This window comes from Paramisgurnus dabryanus, chromosome 2 (assembly GCF_030506205.2).
Source record: "Paramisgurnus dabryanus chromosome 2, PD_genome_1.1, whole genome shotgun sequence".
Lineage (NCBI taxonomy): Eukaryota > Metazoa > Chordata > Actinopteri > Cypriniformes > Cobitidae > Paramisgurnus > Paramisgurnus dabryanus.
Genome location: NC_133338.1, coordinates 13167020 through 13178325, shown reverse-complemented (window position 1 = coordinate 13178325; position 11306 = coordinate 13167020). Strand labels below are relative to the sequence as shown.

Here is an 11306-nt window from a genome sequence, read left to right as displayed (position 1 = left end):
TTCTGTGTTCAGATTCAAGTTCAGTGTTACTATCAATTCAGTCATTTTCATCCCGGAGTAGGCAGGACATAGTCAATGAAATATATGAAACTCTTTTTAGGCTTCAAATGTTAAATATAATAGTTTCATTTATGTGGGTACCTGCGCACAGGGGAATTAAAGGCAATGAAACTGCAGACTCATTAGCAAAGGAAGCAAGCAAGCAGGAAAATATAATGGACATTTTATTTAGTAAAACAGAAATAAAGACAATAATTAAAAGTGAAATGATAAGGAAATGGCAAAACAAATGGAACAAGGGTAGTACGGGTAGACATCTCTATAATATTCAGAAAGATGTGGGAAGAATGAGGTTGACAGGGCGAAATGCCTTGGAAGATAGCATAATATCAAGGTTAAGACTGGGTCATACAAGATTAAATAAGACATTACAACTCATTGGAAAACATCCTACTGGTCTGTGTGAATATTGTCAAGAGGAGGAGTCAGTGGAGCATGTGTTATGTCATTGCCGAAAGTATAATACAGAAAGAGAAATATTGAGAAGGACACTACAGGACCCATTAACTGTTGAGCAAATACTTGGACAATCAGGAGGTTATCATTCTTTAATTATGTTTTTGAAGGAAACTGGCTTAATAAACAGAATTTAAATTATCTCATAAAAGGAAGTTAATTATCTGATGTTGTATTAATATAATAATAATTATTGTTAGTCTTTTTTATTAAATATATATATATATTAGTATGTGTTATTTTTTTTTTATTTTTTTTATTTTTTGTATTAAGTTTGGGTAGATACTCTGGTTCACACTCCAGCATAGTAGGTGGCGGTATTGCACCTTAACGTTGGATGCCACCCGCCATAAAACATAAGAAGAAGAAGAAGAACAGTAAGGTAAGTTTGATTTAATTCATTTGTCTGCATCGCGCTGATCGGTTGCCTATTTGTTCATATTATGTTATTTACTATGATTCGTTTTTGTCTTTATACTAGAACTGTTTGAATTTAAAGCACAAACAGTAAAACATTAAGGTTATACGTGGTACACAGCGGTAAACATGAGGTTAAAAATACGCGAAGTTACATTCAAACCGGGCTGTTAAAAGAATCAATTCGATGTTTAAATTTTTAAAAACAAAACTTTAAAGAAGCCAAGATGAGACGTTATTTGCTTAAAACAAACAAAACAACAGTAACTCGTTTGTTTGAAATGTTAGCAGCTAGCAAGTGTCTCTCTGCTATTTTAAATGGTACAGACGATCTTTTGTTGTTTTAAAAGCTCATTCAGTTCTGGTAGATGCTGCTTATTTTTCAAGACTGTTTTAATAGCTTTATATTGATTTGTAACAAAGCCAGCTTCACTTTAAGAGAACCTAGATGCTAATTGTAAAGAAGCTTGGAGTCATAATATATTTAAACGTTATATGTTTGCTGTTCTTCATCTTTTTAAATATGAAGTCTATTCATGTTTGTGTTTACAGAGGTCATGTACACTGTGGTCAACTTTGTGGACGATGAAGAGGTTTCTGGGTAAAGATGATGTATGTTAAATCATTCAATGATTACATTAAATTATAATCAAACATGTTAAATAGTAAACGGATGTATTGTGATATGTGATTTTAATTTTTAATTCTGTGTTTGCCAGAGAAATATAATGAAGTAACAGTGAAAGCTAAAACATCAGACTGATCCAGACACTGAAGAAATTGATGTCACTGCAATCTGGCCAAAATGATGTAAGTTTAATAATTAAGTTATTAAATTAAAGAGGTTAAATCGTAAATAGATGTGTTGTAATGTATGTGATTCTATTTTTTTTATTCTGTGTTTGATAGACAACTATATTGAAGTAGCCTACTGTAATGAAGCTGCGGAACAACACAAAGACTCTGAGGACATCAACACAGAAAATGAAGTAAGAAGATGTATATTAAGAAGTTCTTTGATCATATATTGTTGTATCTTTGTACAGTTTAATGCAGTGGTTCTTAACGTTATTCCTGGAGACCCACTGATCTGCACATTTTGTATGTCTCCCTTATTTAACACACCTGATTCAAATCATCAGCTCATTAGAAGGGATCTCCATGAACTGAACTACGTCTGTCAGATAAAAGAGACATACAAAACATGCAGGGCAGTGGGCCTCCAGGAATAACGTTAAGAACCACTGGTTTAATGTAAACTTTCTAAAATGTACAACTTTAATTCTATGTCATTTGATTTGTCGTGTGTGTGTATGTGTATACGTATATGTGTATTAGTATTATGCCAAATACTTATATGTACTTTTATATTTCCAAAGGGCTCCAAAGAGATGTCTGTCCAGATGAGGGTGCATCAATGTTACGTTTGCTGACAAGTATATGCTTTACAATGTAAAACCTAACAGTTAACTTAACTCAAACCATTTAAGGAAATCGGTTGCCTTAACCCATTAAGTTTTAAAAAACATACATTTGAGTACTGTGAACTTAAGTCTTGTGCAATTATGCACTTATATTTAGTTAGTGTGAACTTAAATATAAGTGCATAACTGCATGTGACTCAATTTGTTTAAGTTCACAGTACTCCAATCCATGTGTTTTAAAACTTAAATGGTTTAATGCAACCGGTTTTCTTAAATGGTTTGAGTTTAGTTAACTTTTAGGTTTTATAGTGAGAAATTCTTGAATAATTCCAAGACAGAGCTCTGCAATTGAATCTACACTGCAAAAAATCAGTTTCTAACTTAGGATTTTTATCTTGTTTTTAGTAGAAAAACTAAAAATTCTTAAATCAAGATGTATTTTCTTGATGAGCAAAATTACCTAAGAAAATGTCTAGTTTTTAGACAAAAATATACAATTTAAGTAAATTTGTGCCTGAACAAGCAAAAATATATAACAATGGGGTGAGAAAATTGTGCTTAAATTAAGTTTTTAAGAAAAAAGAAAACTTAAGATTTTTTCTCACACCATTGGCAGATATTTTTGCTTGTTTTAAGCACAAATTCACTTAAATTGTGTGCATTTATTTATTTTGTCTAAAACTAGACTTATTTTCTTAGGTCATTTTGTTCATCAAGAAAAAGCATTTTATTTAAATAATATTTCTACTGAAAACGAGACAAAAATACTATGTAAGAAAGTCATTTTTTTGCAGTGTAGGACTGATTTCTTAAAGCAAGATCAATATAGTTGTTGTTTATTTTATTTAGATATTTACTACATTACAGTGGCAGCTGGTGACTTCTTTTTTTGTGAGCACTCGATGCAAAGTCTGTCACAACATGTATATAGCCAGTCATTTGTGTGGTTCCCAATTTCAAAATATGTGTTCTGCGTGTATGTGCATCACGTGTTTTGACTAAACACGTGATGCACATGGTTTACATGAAGCAACAAACACATTTTTAAAACACAAGCAACACACATGACACTCCGAACACTTATTTTGAATTTGCACCCCTCGGATGAGCAGTCACGAGCCGCCACTGCTACTTTACATTGTACTGCTTTGAATGTAGTTTTCATTGTCGCTTTTATTTTGTTTTATTTTACTCTAATATTGCTTTCTCTGTCTGTATATTTATGAGTTTAAATAGTATTGTTTATGTATGCAACTTTTAATATTTGTGTATAATATTATTTTGTGATTGTGACAATTGTGTATTGTTCAGTTTTTTATTAAATAAACATTTCAAACTCAATTCAAGTTTTTTTTTTTTTTAAGGGTTTTGGGATGAATATGAATATATATAGTGGGGGGGATTGTAGTCTATCTGCATAGCAGGCAAATAACCAATCAAGTCACTAAGCTATGAGGGCTTGGGTTGGGCTTAATAGAAAGTGTAACCAATCAAATAATCTCAACTGGAAAGTTTCAAAGTTGTGTCCCAATAGTTGTCAGAGTTTTGGGAGGGGGTTTTAAAAGCAACCAATCAGTGTTGAGATTAAACACCAATGGGGACAATAGAATTGTGCAAAGGTGTGAAATCCCAGTACCTCTGCATGTGTGAAAATGTCCCCTGACAAAATCTTCAATGGGATTATTTGCCATGGCAACAAATGGCTGCATATACCACAGGAATATCCCATCAGCAAGATACATCCGAATTGGTATCATTACGGGAGTTTCCTAACTTGGTGGAATTAGAAGTTTACCCTCAGTGGAACTAGTAGATACCTCCGAAAATCAGTGGTGTTTACAGGAGTTTCCTAGTACGGATACACCTCTTTTCATGCAGTGTGAGTATCTGCAATAAAAGTTAAAAAGTGTTGTAATGTTATAAATAAATCTCTCTTATAAATAAGCTTATGAATAAATACATGTGATATATAGACATTGACTTCTCAATTGATAAAATCTTGTATCTGAGAAATAAAGGTGCGGAAGGAGCATATTTAGAAGAGTAGGAGTAGCTGTAGTAAAGCGTTAGCTCGCGATGAGTGGATTGAAGGTAAAACAATTCTTAATATATTTAACATTTTAGAGGATCTTGTACAGACTAGATCAACATGTAAGGACCAATTTTAACCTTCGTCAATCAGAACACCTAGAAATGTTGTTGAAGCCACTTTGTTGAAAGCACTAGCATTCAATACTGCTCACTCAAATCAGCATAGCTTAGGCTTAATTAGCAAACAATTACTAAGGTGGAAACACTAAGAGTCAAAATTGAACACACATCACTCAGATCCTTCAATAGATAGATAAAAGGGCCTGAATCAGTTCACTGAGCTTTGGAACAATGGATCCACAGAGAAATTAAGAAATAGGTTGAGGAGGAGGAGAGGCAGGAGGCAGAGGAGGAGGGAAAGAAGGAGGATGTGGTGAAGGAGGAGGAAGAGGAGGAAGACGTGTTAAAAGAGGAGGAAGAGGACATGGTGAAGGAAGAGGAGGAGGACGTGTTAAAATAGGAGGAGGGAAACGGTCAAGGTGACAAGCAGTCTCAGAGATGAAATTCGAGCCACTCTAGTTGACCATGTCCTTTTCCATGGTGTGACTATGATGGAGGCTGAGGAACGAGTAAAGCCTAATTTGAGTGGCTTCACTGTTGCCGGAGTGACTAAATACAGGTGGAGCGGAAAATGGAGGAAATATTTCTGCCCGGACCGATTTTAACAAACACCCGACCGGTTCTGGCTACTCCGGGCAAGAAGAATCAAGATTCATATCGATCAAGTGTGTAAAGTGAATGTGGCAATCAGCGATGGGCTTTCAGGAGAAGAGGAGGCTCATGAATAGGGCAGCAAAGAGATCAGTAGGGTGAAGTTTATTCCGCTTGAAAGTTTGTCTGGGAGTTCGGTGGAAGCGCTGGTGTGAAGAAGGAGACGTTTGATGTGGATTACAGGCTGGGCGAAGAACTACTGATATTGGGCTGAACTCATTTTGGAGATAAGTGGAAAATCATACATGCTGCCGTGTTGTTGTGATCCTGTTATGTCTATTGAAGTAACTGCAGACGTCGAACGGGGGTGACGAGTAAATCTAAAGAGAGGGTAAATGGAGATATAGGATTAAAACATCTGTTGTGAGGTACTGTGCAAAGAGGGAAACAGTGGATCTATCAGAACCCCTTCTGTGATGTACTGCTATCCTTATCTCTGTCCTACCACTGTCTGAGTTCGTCTGTTGTGTAGTAGCATTAAGTGCTTATTCATCACCCAGTCTGTTTCAGTCACTGTAAAGCGTGGGAGTAGTGGAAGAGAAGGAGGAGTGTTAGGATCATGATATCTAAGCCTTCACATGCTGTTCTCCTGCCCCTGTCGCCTGTTCATTCAGGTCTCCGAACCCGGGCTGAAGCTGTGTTACTGACCCTAGTTCACTGTGAGTGTGAAGATTGCAGTGGGTGCTTTTATTGAAGTGAGTACACGTGAAGAATTGTTGTGCTGTTGTAAGTAAACCGGTTGTAAGTAAAGCTTACCCGAATACTCACCTGTACATCCTCTTTGCCCAGTGTGCCCACCAGCTTGTTGTAAGTTAAGCTTACCTGAATGCTCACCTGTAAAGTCTCCCTGCCCGCCAAAGCTAGAGCCCAGTGTGCCCACCAGCCTGTAGTAAGTTAAGCTAACCTGAATGCTCACCTGTAAAGCCTCCCTGCCCGCCAAAGCCAAAGTTCTCTGACTGGTCCAGTTAAAGGCCCTGCATACTGACCTGGCTACCCACAGTTAAAGGCCCCGTGTACTCACCTGGCTGCACACAGTTAAAGGTCCTGCATACTTCCCTGCCTGCTTAAAGGCCCCGCATACTGACCTGGCTACCCACAGTTAAAGGCCCCGTGTACTCACCTGGCTGCCCACAGTTAAAGGCCCCGTATACTTACCCGCCTGTCCAAAGTTAAAGGCCCGTGTATTCAACTGGCTGCCCACAGTTAAAGGCCCTGTATACTTACCCGCCTGTCCAAAGTAAAATGCCCCGTGTACTCACCCTGGCTGCCCATAGTTAAAGGCCCCGTACTTACCCGTTTGCCCCAAAGTGAAAGGCCCGTATACACATCTGTCCATCCAACGTCAAGAGCCCAGGGAGCTTACCTATTGGCCCAAAGCTAGAAGTCCGGGGTACTCACCTGTATGCTCTTTGGTTTAGTTCCCCCAGCTCCCCATCTGATTCCAGCAGCCCTTTTAGTATTTCTCCTTTTTAAATAAATAAACCTTGTTTAATTTTATACCTTCTCGTCTGTGTTTTCATTGGGGTGCTTTGGGACCTTCTCGGGGTGGAAATTGAGGGAGGAGCGAGACTCACGATAGGGGTGGTCCGTTCCGACCTGTGACACCTCCATCTTCAGAGCCTTCAGGGAAGGAAACAGATGGTTGTACTTACAGTAAGACTGCTCTGTACAGTAACTTTAGAGTGCATACACTGTTGGACTATGCTACTGGAATAAAGAAATGCATAAAATTCATACAGATAGATAGGGGTGGGCGATAAACCGGTAGACAAAATTAACCGGTAGAAATTTGTCAACCGGTAGAGATTTTGGACTATCGTTTCTATCGAGGTTACGTGCCCACGTCACGCTCCTGTGCGTGTGGTCGCGAAAACGTAACGTTTGTACACGTATTTAAGCACTGCAGTTTTAAAACAAGTTATTTTAAGCCATTGAAACACAGACAACAGATTTGTATGCGTGCGTTCTTTCTGTGTGTCAGAAGCGGACAAGTCGCGCAACCGCTGCTCTTTCTGTCTGTGAGGAGCGCGCAAGTCGCGCGACCTATGCTTATTAAGCTCGTGAGCATTTTTCCCGCTTTATTGGCCTTAAATACACATATGCGTCAAAATTCCCGTCTTTGCAAGCATCATCATAAACACGACCAGTAAGGTCTTAAGAGAAAGTAAACAGCTAAAAGAGAAAGCGCATGTGTAACAGTGTATTGGATCCGGACTTTGGTCTTAAAGGGGAAGTTACCTAATTTTGCTCCTGTCTGTCACTCGTGTTAATCAAACAGCATTGAGAAAAAAATCTCTCACTGCTCCTGATTAAATCACATTTCTACCTTAAATAAAAATATATATAGGCCTATACATACATGCATAATTATTTATTATCATTCTTATTGACTATGTATCTTCAGAGAGCTTGAGTTTTGTTTGTTTTTATCTTCTTTCTATGCTTGTATATGTTTTTTGTGAGAATTATGAACATTTCTATGGTATTAAAGATTTAAACCTTATTAAAACATAAAAAACTCTACCGTGATACATATCGTTATCATGATATAAAATTAATCCTATCGTGATAGAAGATTTTGGTCATATCGCCCACCCCTACAGATAGACATATCAGTAGATGAATGCCAGGGGTGGATCATGCAAGAGGATTTTACCCTTGCTGTTTGGCTAGGAGCAATATAGCCTGTGATGTGGATGAGATTCTCTGGCCTGACCCAGAACAAAGAAGGGATGTTAAGGCGGAATAATAAGAAAAAAATGTTTTACAGTTGTGCTGTGTAGCACATGAATGAATAAAAATGTGCTAATGCATACATTGATTGTGTCTTTTTTGGTCATGTGAAAAGGTTTTTGAGGTTAAGAACCACAAGCAACTTACCAGTTTTGGATATATTGTTTTTAATTTATTGGACCAGTGTGTAATACTATGTTATAGTGTGTGTGTTTTTGAAAGCTTGTCGGTGATGTCTGAGGGAAAAGTTTGGTTCCCCTTCGTGGGAACTCTAGCTGCGTCACCGAAGCTACGCTATGGGAACGCCCTCTGCGTGATTGGGTCTGAAGCACGTATGTCAAATCAAAAAAGTTGTCAAGTTACACGTCATAGGCGGGTGACGTGGGAACCAGGAAGCTATAAAAAGAGCACCAGGCAAGCCGACTTCAGCTCTATGTGCCTCAGCAAGCCATTTTCGCCGCATTCTCCTCAGCTTGTAAACGCTACTGAATTACATCAAGAAAGTGACAACTGATCCGTAAGTCCGATCGCAATTCCTCAAGACACTGTTCTTAACCTGAATAGCTGTATACATAAAGAACATTTAAATAGGATGACGATTAAAATGAAGTTTGAACTTTTTCAAACAGTAAATCAGTCTAAAGTATTGTGGGACAAACGATTAAAACCGAAAGGACTGCTTGGCGGACATTTGAATATAAGAAGTATTTTATCAAAGACTGAGCAAATTGAGGGTCTGCTGATGAACTCGAATTTGGATTTTCTTTTTCTTTCGGAATCATGGTTAACTGGATTATCACCAACGACTGCCTTTGCTGTACAGGGTTATCATGTTTTTAGGAAAGATAGACAGTCAGGTAGAGGAGGAGGAGTTCTTCTGTATGTTCGTAATCATTATAAATGTGTAGAGGTTAATCTTAAGTCCACACAAGACCTAGAGAGTATTATTGTTACTATTGTCTTATCTCCTCAAATGTCTTTTACTGTGGTTGGATTATACCGACCCCCTAATTCTACAAAGACATTTTATGATAATTTGAAATCTGTACTAAAGGAAATTGGTTCAAAAACGGAATTGATTGTTTTAGGCGATTTTAATATAAATTGGGCGGAAAAAGCTAAGAGATATTGTCTAAAAGGAATAACAGATCAATATAATCTTACACAAATGATTCTTGGCCCAACTAGGGTTACTCAATCAACACAAACTCAAATAGATTTAATTTTTACCAATAAACCTGAAAGAATTACAAAATCATTTAATTTGGTAACGGGTATGTCAGACCACAACTTGACCTTAGTTGTAAGAAAGTTGACCAAAAAGAGGTTTTTATATAGACAAGAAGGCAAAAGTTTTTTTTAATGTTATTCCAAAATCCCTAATCGGTCAATTTGAGAAGAAATTAAAGCACCTGGACTGGAATGATGTTATGCAGTCTGGGGATTTAGAACAAGCTTTTATTTATATGATGGATAGCATTAATACAACTAAGAATGAATTTAGTAAAAATCTCCTTTATTCAAGTAAAGTACATCTGCCATGGTTAAATGAACAGCTCTGGAGGCTAATGAAGCAGAGAGACTTTGCATTAAAGGCTGCTCTTAAATCTAAATTACCACATGATAAGAGAACATTCCAGAATTTGCGAAATAAAGTAGTAAAGGAATTAAGGCAGGCCAAAGCTAATTATTTTATTAAATTAATTGATGATTCCAAAGGAAATAGTAAATTAATTTGGAAAAATATTGATAAAATTACAAAGAAGGAGAATAAATCTGCTAAAAATTGGATTATACATGACCAATCGAAATTAATAGAAGATAAAAAAAATAGCTACAATTTTTAATTCTTTTTTTTTAACATCTGTAAAGAGTCTGGCCACGAAATTTGGTGCTAGATTGGGTGTACCAGAACCTATAAACAATGAAATTTCTGCCTTCACAATCGAAAATGTTTCAGAATCTGTTGTATTAAAAATAATTGATAATTTAAAAGGATCTAGGTCTAAAGATGTTTATGATATTGATGCACAATTTTTTAAAACTTATAAATCATTTCTTTGTAAACCTCTAACACACTTGATAAATTTGTCAATAACAAACTCCTATTTTCCCACTTGTTGGAAGGCTGCAGTAGTGACACCTATTTTTAAAGCAGGTGATAGGACTCTTCCTTCAAATTATAGACCTATTAGTATCCTTCCAATAGCATCAAAAATTGCAGAAAGGGTAGTTTGTGATCAATTGATTTCTTATTTAAATGAAAGTGAAGTGAATTTACATCCAATGCAATTTGGATTTCGAAAAAATTATTCTACTGAAACAGCTAATTGTTATTTTGTCGAACAAATTAGAAGTCAACTTGATAAAGGTGGTGTTGTTGGAGCTGTGTTTTTAGATCTTGCAAAGGCCTTTGACACAGTGAATCATAACTGTCTAATTTCCAAACTTCAGAAATTTAATTTATCCACTACTGCCCTGACATGGATGAAATCATACCTTACTGATAGGAAACAATGTACAAGAGTTGTTGATAAGTGTTCTTCTTTTGCTAGCTGTCCTACAGGGGTTCCACAAGGGTCAATTTTAGGACCGATTTTATTTAGTATTTATATTAATGATCTCCCTCAAGCATGTCCAGGTGTTAATGTTATAATGTATGCAGATGATACTGTGCTTTTTACACATGCAAGAACTAAAGAATTAGCTGCAAGCAAACTGTCATCTGCAATGTTGAAGGTTTCAGATTGGTTAAATGAGTCCTGTTTGTCTCTTAACGTAAGCAAAACAGTTTGTATGTACTTTACTGTACGGGAACAGAACTCTGTGAATCCAGATATTACATTAAATGGTGAAGCAATAAAATCTGTGACACATGTTAAATATTTAGGAATAATAATAGACCAACACTTGTCTTTTAAAAAGCAAGTAAAAAGGGTTATAAATAATGTTAAATTTAATTTGAATAATTTTAAAAACATCAGGCACCAACTTACTCAATCAGCTGCATTACTTTTTGTACATACTCTAATTCTCCCTCATTTGTCGTATTGTATAACAACCTGGTCACAGGCAAGTGCAACCACACTTAAGCCGGTGTATCCCATAGCAAAGCAAAATTAAAGATGAGATCTCCTTTATGTCACATTTTCATCTCCTAGATATAAATGAGCACTTATTGAGACCAAAGTGGTTTTCTCATTCTTCTCAAATGTCTCTCCTGAGAATTAAGTCTCACATTGAGCACAGTTCAAGTTCTCTAAATTCTCTCACAGCTGTCTCTTTTCCTGGTCTCAACTAAGAGACAAATGAGACATACTGTGCCGCTTTCAAATATGTCTAAATTTGATCTCAGTTATATCTCAGTGAGAAATGTGTCTCGTACTGCTCACTATTTGAGTTCTCTGATTCTCT

The 11306-nt window shown here is 36.6% G+C and overlaps 1 long non-coding RNA gene across 1 annotated transcript; it reads left to right on the top strand.

The window, feature by feature from the left end:
• The first annotated feature begins 824 nt into the window (after nucleotides 1-824).
• On the top strand, nucleotides 825-2499 carry LOC135783591 (uncharacterized). Its single transcript, XR_010545705.2, has 4 exons — nucleotides 825-1545; nucleotides 1653-1743; nucleotides 1843-1922; nucleotides 2313-2499. It is a non-coding gene; the product is annotated as an uncharacterized lncRNA (long non-coding RNA).
• The last annotated feature ends 8807 nt before the right edge of the window (nucleotides 2500-11306 follow it).